At 46.4% G+C, this 19,237-nt stretch overlaps 1 protein-coding gene and 1 long non-coding RNA gene across 3 annotated transcripts in view; one reads left to right on the top strand and one right to left on the bottom strand.

Moving 5' to 3' along the window:
* The window catches only part of PDGFRL (platelet derived growth factor receptor like), a 75,125-nt gene that overhangs the window by 21,979 nt on the left and 33,909 nt on the right, over positions 1-19,237 (bottom strand). The window lies entirely within an intron of this gene.
* Positions 14,262-15,318, top strand: LOC123332217. The gene is made up of 3 exons (XR_006549012.1): positions 14,262-14,402; positions 14,511-14,662; positions 15,179-15,318. It is a non-coding gene; the product is annotated as an uncharacterized LOC123332217 (long non-coding RNA).

The raw sequence follows: 19,237 nt of genomic DNA, 5'->3' as shown, positions 1-19,237 counted from the left end.
GTGTTGGAACTGGAAAGAACCTTTAAAAGCAGGCGTGCAGTTCCCAATTTTGTGAATGAGGAGACCGAGTCTCAGCAAACAGGACTTTCCTGAGACCCACAGCTGGAGAACAGCTGAACAAGACTGTCTTCCTTAAATCAATTAAGTGTGTGCCTGGTACCCACTCATTAGATGATAAATGCATTTAAAGCACTTGCTGCCACGCCTGGTTCATTGTGCTATCCTAATTGTATCTTAATTACATACACGGGCAGTTTAGTAGTCGTCACTGTGAATACTACAGATCCACACACCCAAATTGGGGATGGCCCTCGGCACAAATAAAAGTGGCCCTCGAGGATATTACAACCCAGCTGAGGAGCTAAAACTAATAGTCACGAAGAGATCAGAGAGCAGCTAAAGTGATGCCCACAGCAAGAGCAGTAGGAATTCTGAGAAGGGATTCCTCACTGTGGGTGGGAAGGTCGAAGGCAGCTTTGAGGAGGAGGTGGGACAGGCTGGACTCGGAAAGGTGGGGTGGGGGGCCCGCAGGAGGCTGAAGGCTGAACTTGCCGGGGCTGGGAGGGACCTTCTCTGTTCATATCACTGCATGTCCCTGGTGCGTGGTGGGTAGCAGGCACTTGATGACTTGGGGATTTAATCCACTAATCACAGAAGGAGATGGAGGGAGGGGGTGGCAGTCACAGGGCATGTGGTTGAGAACACTGAGAGGGTATACATGGTGCTCAGTAGGGAGCAGGGACCACCCTGGATTTGGAGGTGGGGAGTGAGGGCCTCCCTTAGCCACTCCTAGCAAGTGGGGAGAATAGGCCATGGAGAGGAGGGAGGAGGGAGGAGGAGGGGAAGGAGGGGGAGGAGGGGGGAAGAGGGAGGGGAGGGAGGAGGAGGGGAAGGAGGGGGAGGAGGGAAGAGCAGGGAGGGGAGGGAGGGGAGGCAAAGGCTCTTACTGGGATGAACAGCCAGTGCTGGGGCCAGGCTGGGTGTCAGCAGTGGAACAGACGTGAAAACAAATCTTGTTTTCTTTTTTTTTTTTTTTTTTAATTTAATTTTATTATATTTTTAAACTTTACATAATTGTATTAGTTTTGCCAAATATCAAAATGAATCCACCACAGGTATACATGTGTTCCCCATCCTGAACCCTCCTCCCTCCTCCCTTCCCATTCACGACAGACTGGGTATACAAGATGGAAGAAAGACACATGGCTAAAGACCTCTCAGTTTGTATTTCCACATGATGGAAAGAATGGGGTTTTAACTAAAACGGCATAGCTGAGAAGAGAAAGGAGATGGGGGTGAGCAAGTAATACATTGCCTGTTGGAGATTCTGAATTTATGGTAGTATGTGGGTCAGGTAAGTGTGGGTGTCGTGTGAATCACTGGAAATCCAGGCCAGGCACAGAGGAGTGAAACAGCTCTAGATTTCTTTTGGGGGGCACCATCTATGGGGCTGTGAGCAGGAACTAAAGGAATGAGTGAACTCAGTGAGGAAAAGTGTGGACAGGAAAGGGAAGGCTAAGGATAAACCAGAGACAAAGCAGGGGGCCAGCAGGAAGAGAGGAGGGGGAAGGAGGGGAGGAGTAGAATCAGGAATGAAAGAAGAGTCAGGAGGGGATCACCAAGGAGAAACAGTCAAGAAATTGATGGTTAAACTCATCAGACGCTTTTCATTCTGATTCTTGTCTTCCCCCCTCCACACACACACACATGCACATGCACAGGCACACACACACACACACACACACACGCACACACATGCACACACACACTTCATCTGGCAGAATGAAAATCTCTGGCAACCAGAAGAGTAATTTCAATTGTGGGATGGAGTTTGACTTCAGATAAAAGAGGAAAAGCTGGAGACAAAACAGAAGTGAAAGCTCCCAGGTGAACCATAATATCAGGCCACAGCGCCAATATTTTGGCAACCTGATGTGAAGAGCCAACTCACTGGAAAAGCCCCCTGATGCTGGGGAAGATTGAGAGCAGGAGGAGAAGGGGATGACAGAGGATGAGATGGTTGGATGGGATCACCGACTTGATGGACATGAGTCTGAGCAGACTCCAGGAGGTGGTGAAGGACAAGGAAGCCTGGTGTGCTGCAGTTCATGGGGTCACAAAGAGTCAGGCACGACAGTGACTGAACAACAAGATTCCCCATAGAGCTGTCACCTGGGGTACAAAGTCAGTAGGAGATCAATCAGTGTACTGAGCACCTTCTGTACACCCAGCAGGTACTGGTACGGTAGTGACAGAAATTAGAAGACGCCATTTCTACCAGGAAAGAACCTGGGAACATAAAAACGCAGCACTTGGGACTAACCCTAGCACCACGCTGTATCTTTAGCAGGACTGGGGGTGGAAGGAAGGAAATGCACTGGAAAACATTTCTGGATTTTTCCACCCCCTCTTCTGTGTCAACAATATAAAACAGGAAACGAATTATTTAGCAGGATTACAGTTTAAATGCCTGGGTATAGAATGTCCATTTTTACTAATGGGATCACACAGCCCATGCAGCAGGACATCCAAGAGGTTAGGATGTGACCTCAGGCCTCTGGGGGCAGAGTCTGCACTGAGTCCCAAAAAGCCCACTCCAAAGAGGTTTCAGTCACAGACCCTCCCTTCCTCCTGTAACCACTTCACGACCCCTCCAAAAAATGGAAGAAGTGCAAGATGTGAAGTTTGAGTGGAGCTTTTTTTTTTTTTTAAAAAAGGCACTGTGACAAGACAGACTCACAGACACACAGAACAGACGGACATGAGTTTGAGAAAACTTTGGGAGATGGTGAAGGACAGGGAAGCCTGGCGTGCTGCGGTCCATGGGGTCACAAAGAGTCGGATATGACTTAGTGACTGAACAACAACAACAGAAGCAACTATAATAAAGCTTAATTAAAAAACAATAATTAGGTTTAAAAAAAGGTGCTGCAACAAATCACATGCCCCCCCAAAAGTATATAGTTAAGCAAAATTTACATTAATTGGAGCAGCTCTGAATATCCCAGCACGTAGGCACACCCCAGATCTTTTTATTCTGGACTTTCAGGGGCTTCCCTGGTAGCTCTGATGGTAAAGAATCTGCCTGCAATACGGGAGACCTGGGTTCGATCCCTGGGTTGGGCAGATCCCCTGGAGGAAGGCATGACAACCTACTCCAGTATTTTTACCTGGAAAATTCCATGGACAGAGGAACCTGGTAGGCTACAGTCCATGGGGTTACAAAGAGTCTGACATAGACTGAGCTACTAAGCACAGGACTTTCAGACCTGACACACGGTGAACTCTGATGGACCGCTCCAGGTTTCAGAGAGTGTCCAAAATTTAGGACTCTGTGTGTGTGTGTCTTCCAATGGGCTCCCCTGGCTTTACATATACAGACCCTGTTTGTGAGGGTGGAGGCTGGAAGCTTCATGTATGTAGCCACCTCTACTCTCTTCTGGAGGGAACCAAGTCACGGGATGACACAGAGGAGGAGGCTGACAGAGCAAAGTCAGGGCAAATGTGCATCTCACCTGGGGCAGTGATCAGATGACAAAGGTGGGGTCCTTCACACTCCTGTCCTTCCCCCAGATTCTAGAAGACAGATGTGAGAGGTGAGCCCTGGGTTCCAAGATTATCAGTTCATTGGTCATATACTCAAGTAGTGTATATCAAGTGTGAGACTTGGGAGTGGAGAGGCAGGGACACAGTGATCTCTGAAGAGTTCCCTGCTGTCAAGCTCCCCTGTGCAAAGTGCCCTGGGGATTCCCAGGAAGCTGAGCAGGACAGGCTTCAAGACTGACAGTCTTGTGTGTGTGTGCTAACTCACTTCAGTCGTGTCCAGCTCTTTGCGACCCCATGGACTGTAGCCCATCAGGCTCCTCTGTCCATGGGATTCTCCAGGCAAGAATACTGGAGTGGGTTGCCATGCCTCCTCCAGGGGATCTTCCCAACCCAGGATAGAACCCACGTCTCTTACGTCTTCTGCACTGGCAGGCAGGTTCTTTACCACTAGCATCACCTGGGAAGCCCACATGTACCAAATAGAGGGTGTGTATTCCCCAGGGAGGTGATCCCCCAAAGGAGACAAAGGGCAAGTTGGGTGCATAACAGAGTTGGGCTGGAACACAGGTGGACAGAGGACTGCAGGGATAGGCGGCAGTCACACAAGGCGTGCAGTCATGGACTCTGGAGCCACACTGATAGGATTCAAATCCCACCTCCACCATGACCTTCTGATGCCTTAGCTCAAGCTTACACCTTCCAATCTGGCTACATCCACCTCTTCAGACTCCGAGTAACAAGAACAACCATACCTCATGCTTACAGAGGGCTGGGCATCATACTAAGTTCTTCAAGTAAGTTCAACACTTGGAGCAGAATATTTAAAATGGATAACCAACAAGGACCTACTGTATAGCATATGGAACCCAACTCAATATTATGTGGCAGCTGGGATGGGAGGGGAGTTTGGGGGAGAATGGATACATGTATATGTATGACTAAGTCCCTTCACAGTTCATCTGAAACTATCACAACATTGTTAATTGGCTATACCCCCATATAAAATGTTTCTGGTGTTTAAAATAATAATGATAAAAATCTTTTTTAAAAGTAAAATGCAGAAAACCATATATAATTTGATCATTTTTATAAAACAATTATACATATTAAAAAAAAAGACTTAGAACCTGGCACAGAGTCAGCGCTCAGCACAGCTTCGACACTGTTACTATGACGGGTTTCACAAGCACTTTGGGAAGGAGGCCCTATTTTTCCCTTTTTCCAGAGGAAGACACTGAAACTTACAAGAGTACTTGATTCAAAGTCTCCCAACTCTAAGCGATAGAGTTTCTAATCTAGTGTCATTATAGACTTGCTGCTGCCACTGCTAAGTCGCTTCAGTCGTGTCTGACTCTGTGCGACCCCATAGACGGCAGCCCACCAGGCTCCCCCGTCCCTGGGATTCTCCAGGCAAGAACACTGGAGTGGGTTGCCATTTCCTTCTCCAATGCACAAAAAGTGAAAAGTGAAAGTGAAGTCGCTCAGTCGTGTCTGACTCTATGCGGCCCCATAGACAGCAGCCTACCAGGCTCCTCTGTCCATGGGATTTTCTTAGGTCACTGATTTTGTGTGTGTGTGTGTGTGTGTGTGTGTGTACCATTTTTAAAGTCTTTATTGAATTTCTTACAGTATTGCTTCTGTTTTATGTCTTTTTTTTTTTGGCCCCAGACATGTGGGAACTTAGTTCTCTGATCAGGGGTGGAACCCCCACCCCCTGTATTAGAAGGCAAAGTCTTAATCATGGGGGCACCAGGGAAGCCCCAGGTCATGAACGTTTATAAATGAAAAGGGCACAGATTTCCATCCTACCAAAGTGAATGAATGGAAGGAATTTTGACTGAGAAATGATGCCCCTAGTGAGCCTGTAAATCTTGTTAAATATGGTCAGACACCCACACTCCACTCCCCCCTCGCAAAAAAAAAACCCAAACTCAGAAGATCTGATTAAACTATCTCATTATTATTCATAATACTTAATTTTCTATTCAAATGTACAACTAGCCATTCAGCAAATGACTGAAGGAATCAAAGGCAACAAAGCAACCAATCACTACAATTATAACTGAGAGCACCCGAGGTACACATTACTCTTTCTCAATCCCATAAGATGGTGATGATGAAACTACATACTCTAAGTGGTACTTAACATGTGGCAAGTACTGTTTTAAGCCCTTTGCACACTGGACTGATTTCATCCTCATAACAATACTGAGAGGTCAGTTCAGTTCAGTCGCTCAGTCGTGTCCGACTCTTTGCAACCCCATGAATCGCAGCACACCAGGCCTCCCTGTCCATCACCAACTCCCGGAGTTCACTCAAACTCACATCCATCGAGTCAGTGATGCCATCCAGCCATCTCATCCTCTGTCGTCCCCTTCTCCTCCTGCCCCCAATCCCTCCCAGCATCAGAGTCTTTTCCAATGAGTCAACTCTTCGAATGAGGTGGCCAAAGTACTGGAGTTTCAGTTTTAGCATCAGTCCTTCCAATGAACACCCAGGACTGATCTCCTTTAGGATGGACTGGTTGGATCTCCTTGCAGTCCAAGGGACTCTCAAGAGTCTTTTCCAACATCACAGTTCAAAAGCATCAATTCTTCTGGGCTCAACTTTCTTCACAGTCCAACTCTCACATCCATACATGACCACTGGAAAAACCATAACCTTAACTAGACGGACCTTTGTTGGCAAAGTAATGTCTCTGCTTTTCAATATGCTATCTAGGTTGGTCATAACTTTCCTTCCAAGGAGTAAGCAGCTTTTAATTTCATGGCTGCAGTCACCATCTGCAGTGATTTTGGAGCCCCCAAAAATAAAGTCTGACACTGTTTCCACTGTTTCCCCATCTATTTCCCATGAAGTGATGGGACCAGATGCTATGATCTTCGATTTCTAAATGTTGCGCTTTAAGCCAACTTTTTCACTCTCCTCTTTCATTTTCATCGAGAGGCTTTTTAGTTCCTCTTCCCTTTCTGCCATAAGGGTGGTGTCATCTGCATATCTGAGGTTATTGATATTTCTCCCAGCAATCTTGATTCCAGCTTGTGCTTCTTCCAGCCCCACATTTCTCATGATGTACTCTGCATATAAGTTAAATAAGCAGGGTGACAATATACATCCTTGACATACTCCTTTTCCTATTTGGAACCAGTCTGTTGTTCCATGTCCAGTTCTAACTGTTGCTTCCTGACCTGCATATAGGTTTCTCAAGAGGCAGGTCAGGTGGTCTGGTATTCCCATCTCTTTCAGAACTTTCCACAGTTTATTGTGATCCACACAGTCAAAGGCTTTGGCACAGCCAATAAAGCAGAAATAGATGTTTTTCTGGAACTTTCTTGCTTTTTCCATGATCTAGCAGATGTTGGCAATTTGATCTCTGGTTCCTCTGCCTGAGGTAGGCACTACTATTATTATTAGTTTGGTTAAGATATTTATTTATTCGGCTGCATCAGGGCAGCACACAGGATCTTTAGCATGCAAACTCTTAGTTGCAGCACGTGGGGTCTAGTTCCCTGACCAAGGATCAAACCCAGGCCCCCTGGATTGGGAACATGGAGTCCCAGCTGCTGGACCCCCAGGGAAGTCTCAAGGTGCTATTATTATACCCATGTTGTAGCTGAGCAAACTCAGGTTAGGCAACTTTTCCAAGTCAGTGTTGGAGCTGTAGGAGAAGTAGTTGAAGGTCAGTTTAAGTAATTTTCCCAGGGCCAGTTAGCTGTATGATCCCAGACATTCTGCCTTGCAGACTCTGTAATGATTTCATTGCATAAAACAGAAAGGTAAGGGAAGAAGGTGAAAACATGTCATCTAATATCCTTGCTATGCAACATGCCTTTCACATTCATGAATTATTTAGCTTTACCACATACAAAGAACAGTGCAAGGCATCAAGGGAGATAAAGATTAGTGAGTATTTGCTTCAAGTACTTCAAGTGTGTGCACAGGCCTGTGTTTACTCTAAGCCTCCTTTTAAGAAGGTGTCAGAAAAGAATTGCTTCACCATATGCTGGGAATGGAGCCATATCAACAGAGTACAAATCCTGTGTAAGACATAGCAAAGCTCAACAGTTTGTGACTTCAAAAAGATGAAAATAAATATGGATGAGGAACAAGTACAGAGCCAAATATGCAAACTGAGGAACTTCAAAGTGAATCTTGTTCCAATATCAGAAATTAAGCAATCTTCTGCCTCTCTCTCTCTCCATGTTTGAATACTATTCAAGGATCTAGCCAAGCCATGAAATTAAAAGACGCTTGCTCCTTGGAAGAAAAGTTATGACCAACTATTTAACATGACAGCATATTAAAAAGCAGAGACACTACTTTTCCAACAAAGGTCCATCTAGTCAAGGCTATGGTTTTCCAGTAGTCATGTATGGATGTGAGAGTTGGACTATAAAGAAAGCTGAGCACTGAAGAATGATGCTTTTGAACTGTGGCATTGGAAAAGACTCTTGAGAGTCCCTTGGACTGCAAGGAGATACAACCTGTCCATCCTAAAGGAAATCAGTCCTGAATATTCATTGGAAGGACTGGTGCTGAAGCTGAAACTCCAACACTTTGGCCACCTGATGTGAAGAACTGACTCATTGGAAAAGACCCTGATGCTGGGAAAGATTGAAGGCAGGAGGAGAAGGGGACGACAGAGGGTGAGATGGTTGGATGGCATCACCAACTCTATGGACATGAGTTTGAGTAGACTCCAGGAGTTGGTGATGGACAGGGAGGCCTGGCGTGCTGCAGTCCATGGGGTCGCCCACTGAGTGACTGAACTGAACTGAACTGAACAAGGATCTATGCAAAATCCTTGCAATATAACTACAATATTTCAATCCCAAGAGTGGTTTATGTGAAGGGATGTACAATGTGACTTGGGTCTTTTCTACTACATTGACGTATGTCAGATTTTTCTGTACTATTTATAAGGAAGTCAGGGACTTCCCTAAACCTCTGCAGTGGGGTGGGGTGGGGGTGGGGTGCAGGTTCAATTCCTGATTAGGGAACTATGATCCAGAATGCTGCATGGTGTGGCCAAAGAATAAATAAAATTTTAAAATATACTTTTAAAATAAATAATTAAGAAGAAGTCATAGTTGGCATTTTTCAACTCTTTCACAGGAGCACACACACGTGACATCCCTCCAGCCCTGCCAGCCTCTCTCTTTCTCCAGTGTCCTGTCCTGGACACTGACTCCACTCTGACTGCTGGACTGGAATGTTCCCTCTCTCTTCTCATCCCCATCTCTCCCAGTCTGCTAGTGGCGTCTTTTCTTTTTGTCTCGTTTGCCAAACCATCTTATTTACAAAGGAAAAGCTCCCCTCCCGCCCTCAGAAAACAAGGCACAAATATCCCTTTTACCAGAAGCCCAAATGAGGCCTGACATGCCTGAGATGGCCCACACAGAAAACCCTGTCAGGCCGCCTAGAATAATGTGCATAGCGACATGCTTAAAAGATAAGGCAGGGCTTCCCTGGCGGCTCAGTGGTAAAGAATCCACCTGCCAATGCAGGAGACACAGGTTTAATCCCTGGCCCGGGAAGATCACACATGCCATGGAGCAGCCAAGCCCGAGTGCCACAATTGTTGAGCCTGTGCTTTAGAGCCCAGGAGCCACGACTACTGAGCCCATGTGCCCTAGAGCCCATACCCAACAAGAGAAGCCACTGCAATGCGAAAACAGTGCACCACATAGCCAAAAATAAATAAATACAATTATATATATATATATATATATATATATATATATATAGCAACACAATATAAAACTCATCTCCAGACTTTTAAAGTACAAACCCTAACCCATGCCTGAGTACACTTTTAGAGAGGATCCATTCTGCAGTTTTTTTAAGTAGTTTAACTCATTTTCTTTTTCTTAGTTTTTCTCATGACAAAATAATACATGCTCATTTAATTTATAAAGTTAGAAGCCCCATGGATCAATGGAAAAAAAAAAAAGGAAGAGGTCATTGAAAATCCCAAGATACATACACTGTCAACTCTGTATTGGGGAGTCTTCCAGTTCTATAAATCAATCCTTCTAGAAGAGTGTTTCAGATGCTCTATTAAAAACCATCAAAAGTACTTTCCTGCAACTTCCCTGGTGGTCCAGTGGCTAAGACTCTAAACACCCAAGGCAGGGGACCTGGGGTTCAATCCCTGGTCAGGAAACTAGATCCCACATGCCACAACTAAGATTCTGTGTAGAAAATAAGCACATTTAAAAAGTACTTTGCCAAGGACCGCCCAGCTTTACAGCATGAGCAGCTCCCAGAAGCGAATGCCTCCATCTTGGAACCCACGGCACCTACGCTCTCCCAACGCCTCCATCAGGGACCATCCTCTCCACCCACCCCACGTCTTCACCACCCCAGACACATCAGCTTGTTTCCACTCCAGCCCTCCAGCCACCTCTTTGCCTGTGAAAGTTTCTCTTCTTTTTCCAACTGACCTAAATCGGCTTATTCTTTCCTGCTCTATTCTTAGGAAGACCTTTCATGGTTGGTGGTATTTGTAAACTGGCAGTTAAGAGCATACACGCAGTCAGATTTCCTTGGTTCAATTCTGCCTCTGCCACTTACTGACTCTGTGACCATGAATAAGTGACTTAATTTTACTGTACTCAGTTTCCTCATCTGAGACAGGGAGATAATAACAGTTCTTACCTCCTGGGTAAAAACTTAATTATGAGAATTAGTTAATAAATGTACATGATCCTGGAAGGATGCTGGCACAGAATAAGTGCTCAACACACGTTAGGGGTTATTGGGGTGCACTAGTACACCCTAATCTAAACTTCTCATGCTCAGCACCTGATGCCTTTATCACTATACACGTGTATATGTAGACACATGGTGGGCTTCCCCTGTGGCTCAGTGGTAAGGAATCCATCTGCAATGCAGGGGCCACAGGTTCGATCCCTGGGTCAGGAAGATCCCCTGGAGAAGGAAATGGTAGCTGACTGCAGTATTCTTCCCTGAAAAATCCCCTGGACAGAGGAACCTGGCAGGCTATAGTCTGTGGGGTTTTCATAAACGAGTCGGACACAACCGAGCAACTGAGCACACATGCATGTAGACACACACACACACACATATGTCCTACTTTGTAGTATGTAATCTTTTCAACTTCCCATTATATTTCTCTAGTGAAATGATCTCTTCCTGGGCAGGAGGCAGGAACATGTCTCACGCTTGTCTGCGTCACCCACAACCTTCTACGTGGCATAAAGTGAGGCAGACTGCAGTTACAGGTGACTGCGTGCAGAATAGAATTCATCGAGTGAAACTGAGCTGAGTAACTTGCCCAAGGGTTCTAACTCCTTGGCCTCCATGTCATATAACGTGAATTAAGTACAAGTTCCAAGGGTCATTTTGGAACCAGCAGGGACCTTAGAGATCACCTGGGTAGATGGAATGGAATCCCTGGGAAGTCCTGGAAAAGCATCCACCATACTTTCTACTGCGCACGAAAAGGAAGCATGTGTCTATTGCTTCGAATACATAACCAAATCCTGAGCAAGGGAGTGACTCAAAGCACGGGTGTGGGGGATGGCAAAAGAGAACTCAACAAATGTGCACTCACCTTGTAGAGAAACTCACAGAAATAACAAGTGAATCGCTGCTGTCGTGTAATTTTGATAAGGTCGTCTTTTAAATGTGGCCACCGTATGATTCTGATTCTAACTTCACTGTGTAGAATAAGCTCATCGGCACTTCTTTGGGGTAGGGGTGGGGGGCCCAGGGAATAACCATCTCCCAGCCCTGCTGGGCTGAATGCTCATGGTCATGTCTTCAGGGAAGAATAGTCAAGGGGAGGAGGAGTGACGGGAGACAATGGAGCAAGCCTCCACCAGCCCATTCAGGAAAACAAGCTGTGGCTTACTAATGGGCTGGCACTCAGCCACAATGAGTGTGTTGTGGCCAAGTCATAATAGTGAATGCAGAGGCCCCATTTGTACCTGGCACTGTGGACTCACAGCCCAGAGAGGTACACCCAATCTCGCACGCTGTCAACATATTCAAGGTGCCCATTCATGCTAGGGCCACTTAGGTGGCTTATCTTCTGAGCGAACATCAGAAACTTAAGAAAGAGACACCTTTTGGGGGGTGTTGGAACTAATCTATTTTCACTAAAAGCTTTGCAAGTTTGAGAAAGCCCCTTAGCCTCTTGGCAGGGGGGTCATCTAACCTAATCCCTCATAAAATGTAGGGTCCACGTCAAATCAGTGGTCCCCAAGCTGGCCGTATGGCACAGTCCCTCCAGGAGGTCTCTACTCTGCTCCTGGCTCTTCTTTCAGCATCTCCCCACCTTATGGCCAAGGCCTGGCCTGTAGTCAGGTAACGGATCATGCAGTGACTCAACCTGCCTCTCCAGCCTGTGCTGCGAGCTGCCTTCTCCCCACCGTGGGCAACCCCTCCTCTCCAGCACTCACAGTTGACCACGAGCTGTAACCGTATGTGGTGTGCATGGCATTCATTCCGCTAGTTCATAAGCCACTGGTGGGCAGGGCCACATCTGGTTTTCCTTCACACCCACCTTTCTGACACAGTGGACAGTCTTCCTGTATAAATTAGGCCAACAATAATTTCACCTGTCAATCCCAGGCTTCCTGCAGCTGCCCCTTCTGCTTTCGTATGCACAGTCCCTGTCCTCTGCCTCTCCCTCCACAATGCACCCCCAGCTGATGCCGCATCACAAGCCAGCCCATGAGCCACCTCCCTAAACGGAATGCACGAGAGCATGTTCTTTTGTGTCAACTTTGGTTGGCACCCAGGATTCAACATCCCTGCCTTGTCTGGTGACTAAGGCAAGTTCCTAAGGAGGAGCAGGGTTGTTACAGGGAAGGGGGAGCTTGCCCAGGGTGATCTCCCTTCGGGGCAGGTGGGGCCCCAGGTGGAACCTGAGTGCTAAGCGGTGGGTGGGGTTACGAGCAGAGCTTCAGGCTGTAAACAGCATGTGCTCTGAAAGGCAGAATCTGGGGCAAAGTCTGAACAGAGAATCTGATCGGTAACCAAACAAAGGGGCCTGTCAGGATCCTGAGGCCCCAGGGCAGCGTGAACAGGTTGGAAATGTGGGGTAGGAGTCCACACCCCATGTTCAGAGTCGATTCCCAAGGGCAGTGACCTCACACCTGCCCAGGTAGGTGGTTATCACTGTCAAGAGAGCCAAGCCCAGAAACTGGAGGCAAAACTCTGACATCATAGTTTTGCTTCCCTCCCCACCCCACCAGAAAGTGCCATTCTCTACAGCTATATATTAGGGGACATCAAGTTTCCCGTTTTGTATCTTATACTTTAATCTTCTTTTCCTGCTCCCTCCTCTGACACACCTTCCAAAATGGTTTTGTTTACATTTCGCCCATTTAAATACTTGGTGGAAATTAGCATGCTACAGCAACATCCATTTTCATTTTTTTGCACATTAAATCTCAGACCTCAGTCCCATCCGTATGCATTTTTTTTAAGGCAGAGTTTCACTTGTAAAATACATGCAATCCCTTCATGTTATACTGTAAACAATGTTCCTTTTTGCAAGTTTCCAGAATTACCATGTATGGATGTGAGAGTTGGACTATAAAGAAAGCTGAGCACCAAAGAATTGATGCTTTTGAGCTGTGATGTTGGAGAAGACTCTTGAGAGTCCCTTGGACTGCAAGGAGACCCAACTAGTCCATCCTAAAGGAAATCAGTCTTGAATATTCATTGGAAGGACTGATGTTGAAGCTGAAGCTCCAATAATTTGGCCTCTTGAGGTGAAGAACTGACTCATTGGAAAAGACCCTGATGCTGGGAAAGATTGAAGGCAGGAGGAGAAGGGGACGACAGAGGATGAGGTGGTTGGATGGCATCACCAACTCAATGGATGTGAATTTGAGTAAACCCCGGGAGCTGGTGATGAACAGGGAGGACTGGTGTGCTGCAGTCCATCGGGTCGCAAAGAATTGGACATGACTGAGCGACTGAAGTGAACTGAAGAATTACCATCAAATATAGTTTATGGCATTCCTGCAGTGTTTTTGGTTTGATGCATTGATGTTGTTATCATCATCTTACTCTATTTTAATGTTGTGCAGCACATCTGGGAAAATCAAACCTGGACTTAGCCAGAATGTTCAAGAAATGAAATGTTTCAGTTCTCTTAAAATAAGATCGGAGACTTCCCTGGCAGTCAAGTGGCTAAGACTCCACACTCCCAATGCAGGGGACAGAGGTTTAATCCCTGGTCAGGGAAATTAGATCTTGCATGCCACAAGGCCCAGTCCAAAAAAAAAAAAAAAAAAAAAAGATTAGGGTAAGATCAGAAAACATTTCCCACCTCCTCAAACTGAATAACGTACTTCAACCCGTTTCTCCACCATGATGAGCAGGAGCCCAAGGGCAGCTGCGGTACCACGAGACAGGGAGTCCGGGCCTGAGTACCAATCCGCGTCATCATGGGTGTCGAGAGAGTGTATGAGATGGAAACACATGCCTGAAACAATTTTTAAAAACAAGTTTCCTGAAAACCTGGCTGTTTTCTTGTGATCCACCTCCTTCGGGTACAGTCTTGGGAATAAAAACAGCTCCTCCTTATGGAGATGGCTTAGCACGTGCGCCCCTGCCTCACGTGTGTGACCTCATTCTTTCCCGACAACATCGAGGCTGGTTCTATAAATGCTCGCTTCTTCCCCTGCCCCCACTCCCGCCCTGAATGGAACAGGCCGTGTTTTCCTGCAGCCTGAACGCTGCTGGAACAAGGAGTACAGCCGGGGAAGTCTCGCATCCGTCCCGCCCCACCGATGCGTCTCTGGGGAGATGCTGGCAGGCCTGGCGCTGGAGCCATCAAGTCTGAGAAGAGAGGGCTCTACCTCTAGGGCAGGGTAAGTCCTTTGTTTAAAACCCAGTGGTTTCCTGGGGGGCGGGTAGAAATTCATCTGAAGGTAAATATCAGAGCTTGGCTGAAACACAGACTTCCGATCCCTCCACAGCAGACTGGACCCAAAGGGTGCTTCCAGACAAGCGCAAAAGCAAAGGGGAGACACCAGGATTTTCAGGGAACCTCATATTACCTCATCTGTTCTCAGAAAATGAAGTGAAACGAGCACTGAAGGAACGTGAGTTTGAACTGAAAAAGACTCATGTAAGCATATAAAACAGATAACTGACTGGAATCTGCTGTCCAGCACAGGAAACTCTACTGGGTGCTCTGTGGTGACCTAGATGGGAAGGAAATCCAGAAAAGAGGGGATGTATGTATACATATAGCTGATTCACTTTGCTGCACAGTAGGAACTAACACAGCATTGTAAAGCAACTCTATTCCAATCAAAATTTTTTAAGAACGACACCTGCATGACAGTTTGAATGTATTCACTCCCACAGAACTGCGTATGCAAAAATGGTTCAAGCGGTAGATTTTGTGTTTATCAAATATAAATGTCAAATTGTTTGGCAAACGTAGAAGAATAAAATAAAATAAATCGAAGGGGGGAAAAATCAAACCAAAATAAACTGAAGGGGAAAAACAAAAGACCTCCTCCTCAGCGCAGGCCCAGAGTAAAAAGACAACATTTACTCAAGCTTGTGCAGATTCTTTCTCAACAGTGGGCTGTTTCTGAACACTTCTTAACATCTTTCTCTTTTGAAATGCCCCCAGACCACTCCTCCAGGCTGCTGGGAGCAGGATTAGACTGGCCGGGAGCCCACAGTCCGCTTCCTAGGTCCATCCTCCCTTTTTGTTGTCTGTGGGTGGATAAACCGCTGCTGACTTTGGCCAAGCCAACACCCAGATGCCTGCCCTTCTCTCCAGAAGCTATTTATTGTTTTCAGAGGAACCAGCCATCAAAGAGATCTCCTGTTCTCCACCCACTCCTCCGAACTTACAGTCCTTGACTGAAAAATGCTAACATCCGACCAGACACCAGAGACATCCTGAAAGCTGATGCCGGGACCTGATTTTCCAGACGGCAGCCTCAGCTTGCTTTATGAGTGCCCCAGTCAGCCTGTTTTCACTGCTGTGACCTTGCTCACTGTCTAGCCTAAATCTCCAGCATCTCCCCACTCCTACCCGGCATGGATGGTATCCCAGCCATCCTCCGCGTCACTTATCCTAAGCTGCTTCTTATTTTTTTCCTTGGCTCAGTATTGTGCCAAGAATTCCCCGGCTCTAAACTCAGGGAGTGTGTTTTGACAAGATTGCAGAAATGTTTCCAGAGAAGATGGAAATGGATGGGGTTGATCGCTCAACCCGAGGTTTCATCACACAGTCCAGGACATTCTTCTGTTAATGTTCGTTATATTATCAACAAAATGGAAGCAAAAATCAAATATATATTATATATTTAATATATATATGTGCCGTGCTGTGCTTAGTTGCTCAGTCGGGTCTGACTCTCTGTGACCCCGTGGACTGTAGCCCACCAGGCTCCTCTGTCCATGGGATTTTCCAGGCAAGAATACTGGAGTGGGTTACCATGCCCTCATCCAGGGGATCTTCCCAACCCAGGGATCAAATCCAGGTCTTCTGCATCGCAGGCAGATTCTTTACTGTCTGAGCCACCAGGGAAGCCCATATATATAACAAATACATGTGAGTTCCAAGGGTATGTCTCTAGACCCCAATTGGTGGAAAAGAGGTACAGGGTGCCTGCAGGGTGGATGGGTCCGCCTGAGCCTGGGCAGTGATGCTGTCTTTTCCTAGAAGACCATGAGACGGAAGAGCCCACACCCCATGCTGTATACCCTTCTGTGCTTTCTAAGTGTGTCTGTTTTACAAAGGCTTTAAGTTAATGGCTCACAATGGTCCTTAGACATCACACGAAATCCTCAGCATGCCTGACAAAGCCCTCCCTGTCTGACTGGCTCACTGGGCAGCATCCTCTCGCCTTGCTCACCTCCTTTCTCCTCCCCTGGCCAGAGTGCCCCCATCTGTGCACCCCCGTTCAGCGCTCCTGGGGCCGCATGCTTTCTCAGCTAGAGGAAGCGCCTCGTGCTGCTCCCCCATTCTGGAACTTTCTGACATTCCTCTTCTAGCCCCTTTTGTTACCCGGTGAACTCTCAACCTTCACATACGAGCCCCAGTTTTCTCCTCCTGGATCCTGTACTTCTGCAGGCAAGGCATTCACACAGCTGTATGTTAAACTTGCTTTTTCAGTTTGAGATTAGCAGATGCAAACTATTATGTATAGAACGGATAAACAGCAAGGTCCTACTGAATAGTACAAAGGACTATATTCAATATCCTATGATAAACCATCATGGAAAATATAAGAAAAGGATATGTGTGTGTATGTGTATATCTGAATCACTTTGCTTTACAGCAGAAATAAATACAATGTTGTAAATCAACTATACTTCAATTAAAAAAAGACTGAAGGCAAAAAATGTAAAATTGCTTTTTTAACAGTCTGTCTTCTTAGAAGACTAAAAGCTGTGTGGGTATAGAGGTTGTCTATCTTGCTCACCATCATACCTCCAGTGTCTGCCTAGCACGGGACCTTAAGCACCACAGAGGCAAAAAAATAATCCTTGTTGGAAAGGAGGAACAGAATTAATTAAGAAAGGGAGAGGTGGGAAGATGGATGGAAAGCAGGAGAGCTGGAAAAGGGTAGGGACGAGGAATCAGGAAACAGAGCAAAATGGTAGCAACTATTGTCAAAAAATATCTTTGCTGCTTCTGATCTCAAAAGAAGAGCGGAGATCTGAGCGGCTGGGATGGACTGAGTCAGAAACTCAAGTCTGAATCGGCTTCAGCACCTGGACATACAGACTCTTCAGCACATTCCTCAAACTCAGAAGGACTCAGAATTGTCAATGAACTTATATGGTGTGAGTTTATACTTAACAAATGCCCACCCCTTTTTGTTTGTTGGAAAATTGAATTCTTTACTGATTAACATAGAACTTGAAACCGTGACCGCTGAATTGCCTGAAAGCATGACAGAACTTGTGTAAAGGCACAAAGAGTACAATTATTTCACCTAATCCCTCATTAGATCATGGCATCCCGTCCCATCATTTCATGGCATACAGATGGGGAAACAATGGAAACAGTGAAAGACTTTATTTTCTTAGGCTCCAAAATCACTGCAGACAGTGACTGCAGCCATAAAATTAAAAGACACTTGCTCCTTGCAATAAAAGCTATGACAATAAAGCTATGACCAACCTAGACAGCGTATTAAAAAGCAGAAACACTACTTTGCCGACAAAGGTCCATTGAGTCAAAGCTATGGTTTCTCCAGTAGTCATGTATGGATGTGAGAGTTGGACTGTGTAGAAAGCTGAGCACCGAAGAATTGATGCTTTTGAACTGTGGTGCTGGAGAAGACTCTTGAGAGTCCCTTGGACTGCAAGGAGATCCAACCAGTCCATCCTAAAGGAGATCAGTCCTGAATATTCATTGGAAGGACTGATGCTGAAACTCCAATCCTTTGGCCACCTGATGCAAAGACCTGACTCATTGGGAAAGACCCTGATGCTGGGAAAGATTGAAGGCAGGAGGAGAAGGGGACAACAGAGGATGAGATGGTTCGACTCAATGGACATGAGTTTGAGCAAGCTCCAGGAGTCGGTGATGGACAGGGAGGCCTTTGCAGTCCATTGGAAGGCAAAGAGTCAGGACTGAGCGACTGAACAACAAATCCCTCATTAGAAATGTCTCTTTTACTGAAAGGAAGACAGTTGCAGCACAGCTCAATGGTTCCATCCAGTGGCCATTCCAATGACTTGCATTTGCCGATCTGAAGAAAGCCTCTTAGGAGAGATGCTTGGCTTCATCCACTGGGATGGTCAAAGTCCACCTTTTAGGAGGAGACATCATTTATGGTCTTCTGACAGAGTTCTCTTCCTAAACATACCAGGTTAATGCTTTAACTTTCTGATATCCAGAGTTATCCTAAATCAGTGTGAAATTTCAACTACACTCAATTCGAAGCTATCCCGGCAACACTGTAAAAGTATATCCTTTTCACTTCTGTTTTGAATCTTAACTTTATTAACTTTATTTATCCAAATAGATTTTTTTTTTGTTTAAAGAGGAAGGTGGGGGAGAGAGGGAGGAAAAGAAAAGTAGACAACAAATCTATGTTCTCTGAAGCTACAACCTCATTAAGTCAAGAGTGCCCTTCGGTCCAGGTGCCTCCCACCCGGCGCACTTAAGCACAGCGGCAGCTGTATGCTGAGAACAGAGAGGCCAGGGTTTAGACTCAGGCTGCCTCCCACCGCCTTGTCCCTGGACCAGCCGTTATCATCTCAGATGGACAGTTTCCTTATCTTTAACAAAGAGAGGCTCAAGCGTGATCACCACTGAGGTCCCTTCTGGTTCTAAAGTTCAGTGGACTTGTTCCCAGAGTCACAGGTCTCACGACCACAGGGGCCTGATTTTACACCCACCCTGGGCTCAGTGCCCCCGAACCATTCTCCCACTGAAATGCTCTTGGATGAACTACAGGGCGCCAGGCCCTGAAGGGGGTGCAGGGGAAGCACCAGCAGGTGATCAGTGATCAGACACCATCTCTGTCGAGCTAACAGCCTAGCGAAGGACACAGAGCACACGATCAGGGAAGCAGTGACAGCATCGCCGGTGGAAAGGGCTCCGGGGAGGACGCCGGTGGGGCCTCGGTGACGGTGGGGGCTGAGAGCAAAGAGGGCTCCCTGGGCGAGCGGCCCGCCTGGATCTGGAGGATGGTGAGCAGCTACTCCTGTGTGTGAAGTA

Source organism: Bubalus bubalis, chromosome 1, assembly GCF_019923935.1.
Source record: "Bubalus bubalis isolate 160015118507 breed Murrah chromosome 1, NDDB_SH_1, whole genome shotgun sequence".
In the NCBI taxonomy this organism is placed as follows: Eukaryota; Metazoa; Chordata; class Mammalia; order Artiodactyla; family Bovidae; genus Bubalus; species Bubalus bubalis.
This window is presented reverse-complemented; position numbering and strand designations above follow the sequence as displayed.